Source organism: Anas platyrhynchos, chromosome 24, assembly GCF_047663525.1.
Source record: "Anas platyrhynchos isolate ZD024472 breed Pekin duck chromosome 24, IASCAAS_PekinDuck_T2T, whole genome shotgun sequence".
In the NCBI taxonomy this organism is placed as follows: Eukaryota; Metazoa; Chordata; class Aves; order Anseriformes; family Anatidae; genus Anas; species Anas platyrhynchos.
Window position 1 is genome coordinate 2,702,535 of NC_092610.1, and position 16,280 is coordinate 2,718,814.

The following is a 16,280-nucleotide window of genomic DNA, read 5'->3' on the forward strand; positions in this document are numbered from 1 at the left end:
GTGCAAATGGGGATTAAGGTAGGGAGGGGAGACAGCCGTGGTACGGGGCTGGAATAGCTGACAAGGAGGCACGCACGTGGATGTCTCTGATGGTAACCCATTATCTTCCATCAGGACGTTGATAAACTGTTATCACTAAATTTTCCTCACCCTACCATCAGCTTTACATCAGGCGGGTATGAAATCCATTACTGTCTGTCATACCTCTTGGCTATGGAAGGAAATGGTTTTCTCCATTAGATTTTGGTTGGATTCCTTTATCTGCCCATTACTTTTCCCGCAACTCCTTCTAATGGAATCAGACTAATACAAAATGACAAAAAAAAATCAAAAAAGGACACCCAAATGGGGGGAGCTGTGAAAGCCTGCCTTGCCCTTACTTGGCCTCGTTAAGGAGCACCAAGTCTGAATTAGTTCAGACTGTCTGTGCAGGGACTGATTCCACGAGCTTGCTCCTTGTGCTTAAAAAGTAAAAAGTAATTTTTGCTTCACAGTCAGCTTGGTAGACAATTGTCACAACATGGAAAAAAACATTTGTCATGATCAGTGCTGTAGCTTCCCTGACCCTTTGTCTCTATTAAAACAGAAGGCATGGCTGCCCTATAATTTCCTGGTGTTTAGTAATCTTACTGGTTTTTAGTGATCTCACTGTTCTTCAGCCATCATTCCTGCCAAAACTCCGGGCATTAGGAAAGGAAGCTAGGAGGGCTTGCTGCTGCATGGCACGGCCTTCTCTGCCAGCTAATAACACAGGGGAAGAAATGCTCTGTGGGCAGCCTACACCCTGCCGGCTCCCATCTCAGCAGCGGCAGAGCCTCTGCTTTACTGCGAGTAGCACATAAAGCGTCTCATGAAAAAACAGGTAGGGAGTGCTGCCTTCGGGGAAGGAGCCCTGCTGCCTGCTTAACAAAAATACTACCTCTCCTGGCAATCCTTGCCTCTCTGCTTGAGTGGAATAGCTTTCTAACATATCTGACTGGAGTTTTTAAAGATTTAGCCCTTTTTTTTAACATTCCCTAGGCACACGAAGTGAGACCAGGCTGCACCTTCCCACTCCCATGGTGCAATCACTGAGTTTGTCTTAATCTCCTGCCCCAGTGCCCATGGACTGGGAGCTGGGTTCTGCCACCCATGAAGCCAGTGGTGCTGTTCACACCCTCAGGTGGTTAACGCGGTCAGACTCCAGCTACGCAGAGAAAAGTGTGTTTTTTTTATCTATGTCCTCTACCTTCCTCTGTATAATGCAGCAAAAAGACGTGGGATTGTGGGTTGATGCAGGGGGCTGCAGAATGCCTTCAGATGCCATCACCGTTTGGGTCTGTGGCAACGCAGAGCCCCAGAGGGTGGGTTTGGGCATGCAGGGCAGCCAAATAGTGACTGTCTGGGGCAGAGCTGGCTGCAGAGGAGCTCCTGATTTCTTAGCAAGAATGTAATCCTGGTCAAAGCCCCTGTCTCTGTCCTGACTGAGGGGGGACAAAACCCTGACAAATCAAAGGAGCCCTCCTTTTCCTCCCTTTGCTTGTGCTTTTCACTTCACAAGTCCTTTTCTCATGCTCTGGTTGTGTATTTGTGAGACTCCCCATGGTGCTGTGTGGAGGAAGCCAGGACAAGGCGCGTGCAGCGCTGGCACGCAGCTAACGAGGTGTTGGATGCCAGCAGCCGTGCCAGCAGGGCCGGGAGGGAGGAGGAACGAGGTCGGTTCCAGCTCCCCAGGATCACCCCTTCCCTCTACAGCCTCTGGCTCCTGCCCTGGGAGGCCCTCGGTGTGCCCGGGCCGTTGGAATCTGTGTCCTTGCCTGCAGAGGAGTGCTGGAATTAAATACAAATATGGTAAATGAAGAGAGTTTCACAGGCAGTTGGAAGGTCAGCACAGCTCCCGCAGTGCCATTTGCTGCTCTTCAGACATTCTTTCCTGGCTTCTTGTTAATCCTCAGGCAGACAAGCCACAGGTGCGTTGGTTTTCTCTCCCCCTTCCTTTCCTGTTCTGTTCTCCCAGCCAGCACCCACGAGGCTGCCGGGTTGTCACCGCCGTACCCAGTTGTATACTCTCCTGCTGCAGATATTAATTTTTTGTTTATAGAAAAATCAATAAGGTTTGAGTTATCAAAAGATGTGTGCACTAGTGGGAAAGACACAAAATCAATGCTGAAATATTGCCTTATTTAATGGCTGCTGTAAATAGCTCTGTTATGATTCTTTAGTAGAGGTAAATTATGAAAGCACAACAGAGGTCAGCTGAACGTACTTGTTTGCAGCCTGCACCCCAGCAAGCCCATTCAGCTTACCTTGCCCTCCCAGGCAATAGCTGACAGAAGTCTGAGGTATCTCAGCTCCTGGCTTTGCCATCACTCACATGAGAAAACGGCCGTGCTGGCTGGGTTGGCCGGGCCCTTGCAGGGGTTGCCTGTTTCTGGGCTCCCTCCTCCTGGCCACATCCCGCACCAGTGGCTGCTCTGCAGGGGCTCAGCAGCTTTCCTGGGGCCCAGCGTGGTTCCAGGGAGGAATTTTCAGCTCACGTTCCTCCTTCTTAAGGCATGTTTTCAGAAGCGTCATTGAGGTTTATAAATGAGGCTTTTAAAAGGCTTTAAACACCCGTCATTTTTAATGGTTTATTTCTGTGTTACTGAATGTAATTATCTCCAGTAGAAGTTCTTTCTAGAACGCGTCCTGGTGCTTTGGAAGGCTCTGGCATTTTCCCCACATTCCTGGAAAGCCAAGTCCTGGGCTTGGGGTTACTGTGGCAACACAGCTGCTTCTACCAGCATGGATAATTCCTACAGACGGGAGGGAGCACAGCAAGCATCCTGGAACGCCTTGGGAAGTGGCAAGGAACTGGGAAGCCCGGCCTCGCCCATCGTCCAGCATCATCCAGCCCACGCACCTGCAGCACTCCATGGCCGGAGGGCTCACCCACAGCCCAGTGGGGTTTTCCCCGAGGCGCTGCTGCTGCAGGCAGGCAGATAGCACACATCATCTCGTCAGTATTTCACTCTGGGTCAGTACAGCTTGGCGTTTGGCTTAACAGAAGTTACTATCTGCCTGGTGTCAGCAAAGTTCCTGCAGCTGGACCTGCATGCTGCCCCAGGTCTGTGAGGAACGGGCTGCTGAGGAGCTGCGGAGCCATTAGGACACTGGGCTGGAAGTGGCAAGGAGTTCCCGCCGTGGCTGCACAGGCGGCTCTGTCTCTGGTTCATGACCCAGCCCACAGGGTTGTGCTGGACAGGAGCTGGCTAAGACCCCAGGGTGTGCTGGGCAGGAGACAAGTGGCATCGGAATGAAGCGATCGGTTCCTAAATGTGTTAAGATGGGTATCATGGAGCTAAAATCTGCTCCCAGCAGACTCTAAAGTGAGTTTTAAACAGGAGCAACATGCATCCTTGGGAGAGAAAATGGCATAGCTTCCATCTGCGTCTTCACAGCGATCCCTAACCCCAAATCCTCCTCAGCCGCTGTCAGGGAAGGGCTGTTGTTCTCTGGCATAGAATATCCTGAGTTGGAAGGGACCCTTAAGGATCATCAAGTCCAACTCTTGCCGGCTCCATCCACCCCTTGGGCTGGGCACCCTTCCTTCCTTCCTTCCTCCGTGCAGCCCGTCTCTCTGGGCAGTGGTGAGCCGGTGGAAGGGTTTTCTTTTTACTATGGTTTTAATATTCATGACACATGCAAATGAGAAAAAAAAGGTAATTGCCCCAATTAACACTAAATAGGTTTTTCTCACACATCTCAAGTAATTTGATGCTTCTGCTTATCTCATAAAAAGTTTCCTAGTGGAACTGCCTCAGCCTCGGTGTTCATACAAGAGCCTGCTGAGCTTCTGTAATTAAGCTGTGATTAGCCAGCTATAAATACATGTTTTTGAATACAACATTGCACTCTTAGGGCTACTGGAGATGATAAAGTGATCAGTGAACACCTCAGGTACATCCACAGCGCTGAAATAAACCTTCTGCTGCGGATGGGAGGTCAGTTGCCGTGGTTCTGTTCCCATGGGCTCTCTAAACCCAGGTAAATTACGGGGCCGAGACCATTACCAGCAGAAACTCCTGGTGTAACTGGTCCCAGCGCTTCTGGGCTCATCGGGCAGGCGATGAGGGAACCGGCCTGTGAGTGGTGTGGGCAGGAATTGCCTTTGTGCTTGGCTCTCCCGATGGAGCGGTTAACTCAGCCTGAAAGAGCCTTTTCACAAGGATGACCGGTTCCTTTAGCATCCCTTCCCCTGCCCCACTACCAGGCACTCTGGGTGCAGGAGGAGTGTGAGGGCAGGTCCGGCACGCCAGGCTTCCACCCCGACCAGAGCATGGCTCCTGGGTGTGAAAGCAGAGGCCGCGAGGTTGTGTTCACTCAGCTAGAAACACGATGTGTCTTGTGGCCTCTGAGCCCAGCTGCAGCTGTTGGTGATGTCAGGGAGCTGCTCGGCAGTGAGTTACAGCTGGTGTTTCATCACCCACGGAACTGGGCTGAAGAACAAACTAGAGGAAGCCAGGACAATTCAGAGAAGAAAGCAAGCTGACAGTTCCTGAATAAATGATTCATTATTCACTCAGCTCTTGTTGTTCGGTGCACTTGTCCCAGCTCCTGAACAAAAGTTAGTTCCTTTCAAACCCTGCTGCGTTCCCATCTCTGCTGTGACCCGATGTGACAGCTGAAATGGCCATCAACACGCGTATCCTTCGAATTAGGAGCTCTGTCCTACCTGATTGTGTGAACCCTTTGCAGGAAATCTGTGTCGGCTGCTAATTTTTGGTGCCTCGCATCTCAGATATGGTTTGTGAACTTTCCAACTTCGTGTTATTTCAGTTTTAAAAGCACTTCAGGAAAAATGATGTGGGATTATCAGGTGAAGAGGCAGTTGTCTAAAGCACTGTCAGAACAAACGTTTCCATGTTAGCGGGCTGTTCCCATCACAGCTCCTACCAGCACTGTTGCTGACTTGGCCTCTCTGTGCCAGGCACCGCGGAAGCAATGTGCACAAAACCCTGATGTCCCCGAGCTGAGCGGGAGCTCGCTGCTTGTTTTGGGTGCTGGTGGGGGGGACAGCAGGCTGGAGAATGTGGTTGATTCATGCAGGGATGAGTGTCTGCCTGCCTGTCCTTCTGCGGCGGGCCTGGACCATGCCAAATCCCTGCTTTGTGCAGGAGAAGGCCAAGCTGAAGGCTGTTTTTGAGGGGCTGGGGTGGTGTGATGGGTTTTGTCGAGTGTGACGTGCTGTCACATCAGGGTTCCAGTGGCTGTGACTGGGGAAGCCAAAGGGGGATATGAACCTTCAGGAGATGGTGCAGGAGCAGCGAGCTGCATGGATGGAGATGCGGTGCCAGAGGGGAGGTGGCAGAGCCCAGTGCCTGGAAGGAGAGGGGGAGATGGGAGAGAAATAGCAACAGCAAAACTGGTGCCAGGTCAGAGCTGAGAAATACATCCAAACAAAGAAGATCCTGAACAAAATTCATAGAAAGGAAGAGAAGGATCTGGAGAGCGGTCAGCACCCTGATGTGCAGGCACCCCTGGCACATTCCCCAGCAGGACCAGTGGAAATAGCAGTGAAAATTGGATCCAGGCTGCCAGGAGGAAACTTCACCCAGAGGGCTGTGAGTGCCTCGCTCGGCACTGCAGCCGCGTTCGCTTGCTGTTCTCGCCTCAGGCAGCGTCAGAATAACCACAGAGAGCACCAGTGAGGTTTGGCTTGGGTTTGTTTCACACCAAGGACTGCGCCGTGTAGATGCTTATTCAGACTGGGAGGAAACATACCGTGTAGATAGAAAACTTGCCTTTCATTGCAGATTTCTCCATCTGTTTTGTATCTGTGCTTTGTTCGCTTGCAGTACTGCGTGGGTGCTTGTCGGAAGAAGGGCGTTTCAGAGCTGCTGCACAGCTTTCCTTGGTAAACACGATTTGATAGTCATTTCAAGTGGGGCTTGTGCAGAAATTCTCATATTTCATTCCTTTATGCTCTGCCAATCCAGCTGAGTCTTGCTGCTCCTCTTTGTCCCTCTGCTATTCCATTCTAACCCTGCCCCCTACGTGAACACACAGAAAAGTATTTTGTCCAATTTAAAGCTAAGCAATTTTTATTTGTAGCTGTAAGTGGGTCCATTAGTGGCAGTCAGTGGAAGGCTGAGGAACATTTGGGAGATAATTGGGCCTGGGTCCATCAGAAGGTCTTGATGCAGAGCCCGCCGCACTCTGCGCTGGTAAAACATCTGTGTAAATAGCTCTGCAGCTGAGGTTTCATTAGAACTGCCCATCACGACAGTCCTCTTAAAGCTCGAAATACACCAGGGACTCTTCTGTGTCTACCCAAAATAGCAAGCTCTCCACTTAGCGATCCCTGTACTGAAACCGGGGTCGTCTCGTTTCGATGTTGCTGGCTGCAGGCGTGACCTGAGAGGCTTTGTAGTGATGCGCCGAGCTATCAAAGCCTCGCCGCTGATGGCGTCTCATTAGGCCTGGAAGAGGTGAGGCTGGGGCTGGCACCCAGCTGTGTCGATGTGCCGAGTATGTAATTTTCCAGCCACATCTGGAAAGGGGGAGATACAAAATTGAATGCAAATGGTCCTCTGTCACAGCGAAAAATGTCATTTCCAGTCTGATTTTATTTGAAAAAAAGAATATACCTTTGGATGAGAAGAGATAATTGCAGTGTTTGTGGAACTGAGCGACAGGGACAGCCAGCTGCAACCTCAGGCTCTTCCCCCAGCTCTGCTCCTTTTCAGCCCGCTGTCCCCAGGATGTTGGCCAGGGCACATCCCTGAGCTCTTGTGCCTGGCCCTGGTTCCCCCTGTGTCTGCTGGCTGCTCCCCTGCTGCCGCGAGCACCTTGCTGCTGCTGCTTTGGGTGTTCCTGCGCCCTGATGTCCGCTCACAGCAGCTCAGGACTCGTTTCTGGAAGCCAGCAGTGTGTTACAGAACTGCTGGAGGACCACAGCCTGCTTTGCACCAAGCTGAGGAACCTGCCCACGTGCTTAAAAGCATTTAAGTGACCGAAGGTGTAAAACAGCACAGCTGATGGAAACTGTTCTGCCTGATGCCTCTCTGCATCTCTCCTGTAGGGCAGAGTAAGTTCCTCCTTGTCCCCCATCACCGCCTGCTGCAGCCTGGGCATCCCGGGGGCCGCACGCAGGCTGTGCTTAGATCCTGCACAGACATCAGCTCGTCAGCAGTCACTATCAGGCTGGGTTGCTCAGCTCTTCTTCTTATCCATACCCAAAAGCAGGGATCCCACATCATCATCCAGCACCAAATCCTGCATGTAGCGGTGGTGTAAGGCAGGGAGAAGAGGTGCTGGGCTCAGTCCCCGCTGATGAAGTCAGAGGCCTCGCTGTTGGCTCAGGGGGATGCGGGTAGGAGCTGTGCGGGGTGAATACCAACCCAGTGCGGAGTTTTCAGACATGCAGCTTTGTTGAGCGGATCATCATCTGTTCCTTCTGCGTGCCACTTAAGCTGCTGTTGTTATGCAAATCCTGTAATGTATTTATGAGTGCTCTCCAGAGATTTCAAATGGCATCTAATCTGGTTACGGGATCCATTCTGCGAGACCTGGGGAACATTCGCCTGAAGACAAAACGTCAATGCTTTGTGCACTGACCGCAGACAGAAGCTGCTTTATCACCATCACCGAGCATTACAACAGCCCTACTGACCTGGAACCCCTGTAATTGCCAGGAAGAGGAATAAACACACAAACAAATGGGAAGAAGCACTTACAGTGCATTCACAGCTACCGACAGAGCCTGCACAGAGCCGCTGCAAACCCTCACTGGTTCCCTCGAGCTAAGCACAGCCGGACCGAGCCCGTAGTTTGTGGGTGGCAGCGCTTCTCCTCACGGGGTTTAGGCCCTTGCTTGATTTTCAGACAGTCACCGCAGAGTTTGTGCTTTGTACGGTGCCTCAGGATGGAGAAGAGCTCCATGCAAATAGCTGCAAAGCCACTTCTTTGTGTTCCTCTGACTTTGTGCAAGACCTTGCCTTGCCGAGGATGCCTGTGCAGCCTGGGGAGTGCTGGGCTGTCGGCCTGCCCTGGCCAGACCCCCTCTGGCTTTCTCCTGTCTGTGCCTGCTGTGTCCTTTGACTGGGGGATCCACTATAAGCAGTTCTTTTCATTCTCTGGTAACGTAGTTGTTTTCTTGCAAGTGTTTCTACTTCACTGGATGAACTTTTTTTTTCTTTAAAAAAAGTGTGCATCCTTTTGGAATGTTCTCTGGGAGCTTATTTCTAGCTGAAATGAAAAATCACAACACACTTTGATCAAACGGCACACATATTTTCTTGTAGTTGAAACAAATGCTTTCCTTTTTTTTTAATACTGCATTTGGAATTAGATTGAGGGAAATTAACTCAAAAGTATCTTATTGAAAGAAAAAGCGTTCATTAAAAAGTCACTATGTTTTGACTCCTGCCTTTGAAATTTATTTTTAATGTCTTCAACAAAGCAGCAGAAATTTTTGAATAATCTAGATATACATGAAACACTTCCCCATTCCTCTTTCATTTGCAGGCTCTAAGTCTCGCACGCTTCACCACGGTGTTTTATTTTCCCACTCATCTCATCGTCTTGCCTCCTGCTCTGTCTTGCCTCCTGCTCCAGCACAGCGGCAGGGGGCAGGAGGGTTGGCGCCTCCCTGGTCCGCGGTTTGATCGTGTCCCCTGCCCCGGGCTGAGCCCTCCTGATGGTCCCTGTTGGATGACAGATTTCAGGAGAGCATTAGTGATTAGGAACACCACTCTCATCAAGGAAAATAATTAGTGAGAATGCATGCAGTTTACGAAAGCAGTTCAATTAAAGGGAATAACAAGCTTTTTACAGCAACAAAGGAAGGACTAAGTAGACCTCAGTGAGTAAATAAAGCTGTAATCAGTGTGATTAATTTAAAATCTCAGGAAGGCATGAATTGGATTGATATTCCAAAAGTCTAATGTGTCTCATGGGACCACAGAAGGAATAACAGAAGGAATAATTCCACGTTTTAAGGAGAATGTGAAGTCTCATTAATTGTGAACAACAAGAAGTTAAAAAAAAGACACACAAACGGTGACGTTATTTTGCTATAAATTTCTTGAAAGCACAGATCTTGGCTAGTGTTTTTTTCACGAGGCTCTTAAAAAATCCTGCATATGTTGCCTGGCTAAAAAAAAATAATGAAAAAAAGGTGTAGAAGTGTGTTTGGCTGGTGTTTTAACCAAGACGCTGCTTACAAACCTGCATTTGAGCAGCAACTCTTCTGGGGTGGGATTCATCGCTCATCCTCCCTCGTGGGTGAGGCTGAAGGACGGCGTTTTAGGGCAGAGAGGGGATGTCCAAACGAGTTGGGCACTGAAGCGGCTGCGTGGGGCCGGCATTGCTTCTCCTCGATCTGAAATCTGCCTTTCCTCTGTGGGTAATTCAGGGCTGCAACAAACCCTAAACAGCCGGACAGGAACTGGGGCTACCATTTGTACCCCCCTTTATTTAGTTCACACGTGACTGTTTTATGGCACTTGAGTACACTTCACAATAATTCAAGGAAAGCAATGTAAGGCTTGGGTCTACTTTTGCTACAGAGCACAGGGATGTAATCAATTACTTCGATTAGTATTTGTCCTTCTTAGGCTTCCGACATTTCCAAGTGTACTCAACTTTTTAGTTAGTAGTTTTCAGTGGAGAAAGAAAGAATGTTTGTGTCTTACAAGTGATGACTTACATGGCAATTATCACGTAATAAGCATCTCCAATTGCCGGTTCCTTCAGGCACTACAGAGGTGTGTGCAGGTCAGTGTACAGATGTAGCAGCCTGCTCTGTTCCCCTCCCAGAGCTGCAAAAGCTTGGCCTGCATCCAGCAAGTTCGCAAGGCAAAGCCTCCTTCTGGAAAGTGCAGGTTGGTTTCCTCTAATTCAATTATGTTTCTCAAGGTCTCCTCTTGCTAAATATGGTGAAATTGTGCTTCAGCTGAACTAAATAAACACTCCAGGGTTGTATTCTGTGTCTCAGGCTCTGGTGGCACCCTTGAAATACATGGTATTTAAAGCAGACATCTACACAGGTAGAAGCAGAACATACCCCAATTAAAAATGCAGTCATCAGGTTCTGACATGGTCCTGGCAGCCACCAGAGACACGGCGAGCTCGAACTCGGCGGATAGGAGATGGCATGAGCAGAGGGAAGATGGGTGCAGATGTGATGGGACACGACAGGGTCAGCACCTGCTGCAAGAGGCCATCCTTCTTGGTCGGACAGAGGTCAGTCCCCGTGGGAAACCTTCAAAGTAATTCCAGGACAGGTGAAGTTGTCCCTTTGTTAGCGTTGCCTGGCTTGTGAAGGTAGAGCTCTGTACAGTCCCCATCGGTGCTCTGTTGGGTGCGGGCCGCTGGCAGCTGTGGCCATCCTGCACAGCTCACGGGGTGCCTGCCTCCAGCTGCCCCGGGCCCTGTGGTGGGCAGCAGCTCCAACTGGGCCCTGTGTTAACGTGTGCATTTCCTGTGCTCGTTAGCACTCCTGTGTTCATTAGTGCTCCATGCTCACGTATAGCTGGTGCTCCTGCACAAACCCCGACCCCTCATCGTGTCCGACAGCGCGTCTGCAGCTCTCCTGCTCCTCCGATAAGCCAGAGGTGATGGAGGTGGTGTCTGCGCCCACCAAATACTGCAAGCAGCATGGGAGGAACTCCACTTTGTACCTCGTCAGCTTTCGGATTAATTCCCCCTAGACTCGGTAGCATTATCAATGAGTTTTCTAATTTAAGCACAGCATTCACGTGAACCTGGCTGTGAACTCTGCGGCAGCTTGTGTCATAGTGGGAAGGGTGGCACGAAATAACCTTGCCATGAATAAGTGCTGAGTGCCAGCAGTACCTGCAGCATGAGTGAAAAATCAGAGGCGATAGGGCTATTTCAACAAGTTCAAATCCCAAACAACCTCTTTGCAGTGGAGGAAAACGCTCTATCAATACCTCCACACACTGCTCACTTGCACTGGAGAAAGATCAGGGTTTGCATTAAGTTCTCTGAAGTTTTGATAACCTTATTTCCCCTGGGGGAGTTTTTAGGCAGGATAATGTATAGCCCATTGTTGTATGTTCCAAATTCCATTTGGTAGAGATCAGTATTTTATTGCCGGACCAGCATTTAAAAATTGTTCTCTATTTTCTTAGCTTTGTGGGAATTTATGGCACCCAGAGTGGAAAGAAAAGGATTTTTTGATAAGATGTGGGCTTTTTATTTATTTATTCGTTTTGATGGGAATCTTTACCCACACAAATTAATCTTCCTCGTTACAAGGAGTCACTGGAGGTGTGCAGGTCTCCCTGCAGAGGATTTGTCGCTGAGTGTGGCCCAGCTCCCCGGGCTTGTGCAGCTCTGGGAACACCTGATGGTGTGAGGTGCCCAGCCACAGGCACTGCCTGGCAGCCCGAGCGGCAGGAGGCGAGTGCTCAGCTCTTCCTACAGACAGGACCTCGCTGAGGCGTCTCAGGTCTCTTCCTTTCTTCCCCTCCTTATCCCATCCTTCAGCAGCCCTTCCTCAGGGTGCTGCTGTCCCGCAGCTGTGGTCCAAGATCCTTTAAATGCTCAGCCCCTTTTCTTAAGCATTCACAGAGCAACTTGCTATACAAGTTAATTGCTGCTAATTAATCCCATGTATGGTTTATCATGTTTATGAGCAGGTGAAGCATAATGTGCTTCCCCTCCTCGACAGCCTGAGAGCCTTTGAGCCTTTTGTGTTGCTTGTTTTATTGCCACATTTTCAGACTCCACGGTTACTGAAATTCGTAAATTCCTGTTCTAACTGATAATTGTGTTTTTTTTCTATCCCTTTATTACTCCAACTATTTCAAGTCCTATTTTCACATGGCAAATTAATTCCATTTTAACATCCTGATTTTTCCCCGAACGTTTTCGGAGTCGCTGTCCCCTCCGGTCGGTGCTTCGTTGGGGAGCTGCCCTCAGCACCCTGCCCACGTCAGGTGGCACTGCCACCACGAGCTGCTCCACCTCGCAGCACACGGGGACAACTGGCAGGTAGTGGCCGTTGTGCTGAAGGACTTTAAGGTCCCTGCGACTCTTGTTGCTTTTGCTGTGCTGAGAACTGCACCAGTGCCCCTTGCAGCCGTGTCGCAGCTGGTAGGTGTAGATGATGCCGATTGTTGCTCTTATTTGTGCGTCTTTGCCTCGAGGTGTCTCTGCTCTTTGTAGCTCAGTCCAAGCAGAATCTTTTTTATGTTCTGAAAGTTTGGATTCTCGATAAACCAAAGCTAACCAGAGCTTTGTGCCTGCCTGTGCACATCTGTGCTGTGCCTGGGACAAGAGTTGCTGCTGCTGGAAATCTGATCAGCAAAAGCTTCTGCTGAGCCCCCAGACATCCGTATTGGTGATGCATTTAGATTTTCGGAGCTCCTGAAACACAGCTGAGTTCTGAGATTATTTTCTTTATCATTTTTAGACCTTAACTTACTGTTTGCTGGCAAGAAGAAAAACGTTTCTCCCCTAAAAGCTCTGGTCTTCTGTTATGGCCACTGACAAGCAGTACTGGCTCTGCAGATGTCATCAGACATGTTGCTTCTTGATAGCAGCACGAGATAAATGGGTCTTCCTTTCCCTTTGGGGGCAGTGACAGTTTAAAAATGCCCTGTCCTGCCTCCACTTCCTTCATTTGGCAGATTTTTGGTAGTTTATATAATTTGGCTGTGATCCCCTGTCTAAACCATGTCCAACATTTCCTGCAATAAACTTAATGGACTTTTCCATCTTTGAGCAGCTGAATTCTTTCTGAGCAGCTGCTCTGGGTTATTGATGGCCTAATTAGAGTGCTGCCTTAGGCCTGCCACCAGAATATGGAAGACTTTTTTCCCCTTTTTTAATACATATTCCAGTGTATAATAGAACAAAGTGTTTCCAAATGATCTCGGAGCACTGCTTGGATTTCAGCAGCGCAGAGCTGGGTCTGGGGAGCACAAGGTGGCCAGGGTGAGCAGAGCCATGTGAGATGCTGATGGGCAAGGTCCTGACTTCTGGAACGAGAGCGCCGAGAGTTAGTTAGCCCGACAGAAATGCTGAGTGACTGCAGTGGCCTAGTGCAACATTATTCTTTGGGGTGTGTCTGGTTTTCCTGTTTCTCGACTGTTCTGAAAGCCATGAAAGGGAGGAAAGAAAGAAAAAGGAGGAAAGTGAAAGAACAGAAAACAATTTTTGTTTTGCTTCAGCCTGTATTACGAATCTCCTTGCCTCCCAATTTGCTACTGATTCTCTTTGCGATGGGGACAGCTGGCCTTTCTTAACATCTTTAGCAGAACTGGCTGCGCCGTTTAGTTGCTGTTAAGTGACCTACACTTATTTTTACCTGCAGTCACGGGTGGGCAACATCCCGCTGTGATGTAGAAGCCAGAAGCACCTGGTTTGGTGTGGGGCCCTGGGAATGTGAGCTGCACTGGTCCCAGTGAGGAGCCACAGGCACTGCACCTCACCTGGCTCTCAGCACCCCATTCGCACAAGATTTTTGTTATGTTTAGTCTTCTGTTTTTTTTGTTTTTTTTTTTTTTTTCCACGTGGGAGGTAGCATGCTAACTCCTGGGAAGTTCTGGCGTGCTGGGAGCTGATCCCGTGTTGGAAGAGGTCACAGCAAAGCGCGGTGGCCCTGTGCCCATGATCTGCCATGGCCATGCCACCGTCCCCGCTCCTGAGCAGGGAGAGTGAATTTCACTCACCGTAGTGTTTTGAGAACATCTAAACAATTTTAGGCTGGTTTTAAATTCTTATTGGAGGCTTTGTAATGAAAATTATTTTTTTTTTCTCCGTGAAAAACAATAACATTGCCCTTTCCACCCAGCTCTGTTGTTTACTTCATCAATCATCCTTGCTTGGTAGCTCATTTTGAAGGAGCGCTGTGACAGCTTTCAGGGGTGTGAAAATTGAAATTTTGGTTCTCGTGCTTGAATACAGCAATCACCTGGCACATGTCTGGTGGTGACTGAGGCCAGACTGTCTCATCCAACCTTACTCTGAGCGGCGTAAAAATTCCAGCTTTACTTGCTGGGACCTCTCTGCAGCATCTGTCTGAATTGTGCTGCTCTAGAAAACATTTGGGATCGTAAATTTGTTTACCAGACCTTCCTGGCCATCAGCATCTACTGCAAAAAGTGTAGAGGGAGTGAGAACACATTCAGAAGGTTTCCAAATCTGGTATTTACAATTCACGGCCGTTTAAGCGGTTCTTTAGATCCAAGTAGGGTGCCTGGAGCTCGCAGAACATGCCTGTTGGCTGCAGATGGGGCTGAAGGAGATGAGAGGGAGCGAAAGCCTCACTCAATTAGTCTGGAAGGGCCGGGCCCTCCGAGAAGTCATTTGAAGCACGATGTTTAGGATAATCAGTGCTTTGTGTTCAGGAAAGCTGATGCCAAAGGGCAGCCAGCTCCATACTGCTTTTCAACCTGACGTGCCCACGGCGTGCACTGTAAATCCCCTTAGAAATAAATAAATAAAGCCCCCAACAAGCAATTCAGCCATCAGAATCTCAGACGGTTTTGTTTGTGTTATTTTCATTTGCCTGGGTAATCGAATTTGTTGGAATTAGGGGTTTGTCTGGATAATAACATTTTCTAACCCTCTGCAGCATAAGAGGGCTGTGGTGAATGCCGATGTAAAGAGAGCTCGGTATTGATTGCAATAAACTGGCCCTAGACAGCATCAATTACCCACTTCTGATGGATGTTTGCGTGCCGGCTGCCAGGTTTGGATGGCGCTGCTTTAGCCACCGTTTCTGTCTGCTAAAAGGACTCCGAAGGAGACGTACCTCGGGCATTGCCGGGGGCCTGGCACCCTGCGAGGAGACCCGCAGCGGCCGTGGTGCTGAGGAGCCGGGCACGGGGACATCCCCGTCACAGCAAGGGGAAAGCCTGGGCCTGGCAGCCCATCAGATCACTGATAGCAGCCTTCAGCCTGGATGTCTGCGGCCGGTCTACTTAGCTCATTGCCTCTGTGCTGATGTTCTGTGCTGAGGGCTGGGGCTGCTGCGGGTTTGGTGCCACAACCTGGACACCCGGAGCCAGATCCTGCCACCACCCCCTGGTGAACATCGCAAGGATCTGGGAAGTTCTTCTGGAGGTGTACATGCGTGGAGTTTGTGCTCTGGAAACACCAGGGCAGCAAGGCAAAATGGGGATTCTGATGTGTATGAACGAGCTGTACTGCTGGAAACACAGCAGGGCTTTGGGGTGTGATCACATTGTAGTGCATCAAGAGGACCAGACTTCATCCAGGAGCCAAACCAATCCACCTGCGGTACCTCGTGTGGCTGCACCACAATCTGCAGGGTGGCTTGCAACAACCTGCTGCTAACACCAAGCTCCTCAAGCCTCTCTAAAGCCTCCGTGATCCAAAGGAGTCCTCCCCCCGTGCTCTGCTCCCATCTGAGCAGACAAAGAGTGGCAAAGCCATTAGCTTGGAGCATATTCGTTAATGTGGCATAAGCAGCTAAAGAAGACGTATTTATGCTCCTTCATTTGCAATTGATAATCTCAAGAGTGAGAGGCTGGTAATAAATTGTCTCACTGGGGCTTCTATCCTGCTGCAGCCCACGCTGCAGAAGAGAATAGACAGCTCATTTACATAAGATAATGAAACTGCAGCGAAATAGTAAAATTGCAAAGCAACTTTGTTTTAATAATGACAGATGCTTCTTAAACACTTTAATTATGTCTCTCGGAGCAGTTTCAGCTAGGCCACAAGAAGAGAGCAGTGTGAGTGAAGTACTTGGAGTGAAACCCAGGCCCTTCCTACAACCTGAAGTCACTGCTTTACAAATTCCACTGCTGAAGAGCAACGCTTTGCCATGAAGAAGCAGTGAGGGGGGCATCCAACAAAGCGCAGGGAGAAGGATAAATGCGTTAGTAGAATAAAAGCCATGATGTGGACAAACAGCACGTGTGTGGACACTGGAAGGAAATTCTGGGCAGCAGGGGAGGATGGAAATAAGGCTTTTCACCCTTGTGCTCTAGTTAGCTTAAAAGGATGGCATGGTCGGTGCCTGAAATCTTTCTGCAGCATACGAGGTCTTGGTAACGATTCATCCAACCCTGCTCTCTGCCACGTGCCCCCTTCCTTTGTGTAATGATCCTCGTTCCCTTCCACTGGGGGTCATGTTGTGATCATGTTCTTGGTTCCATCCCCAGACCTTCATTAAGGAGATCAGGTGTGTTTGGTTCACAACGTTTAGGTCCAAACTTGGCTGAGTCCTTCCTGGGAGCATGGCAGAGCAGTGGCCGTGCGTGTCTGCTGTCCTGCTGCCGGCACACCATGGGGATCAGAGCTGGGAAACCCAGGAT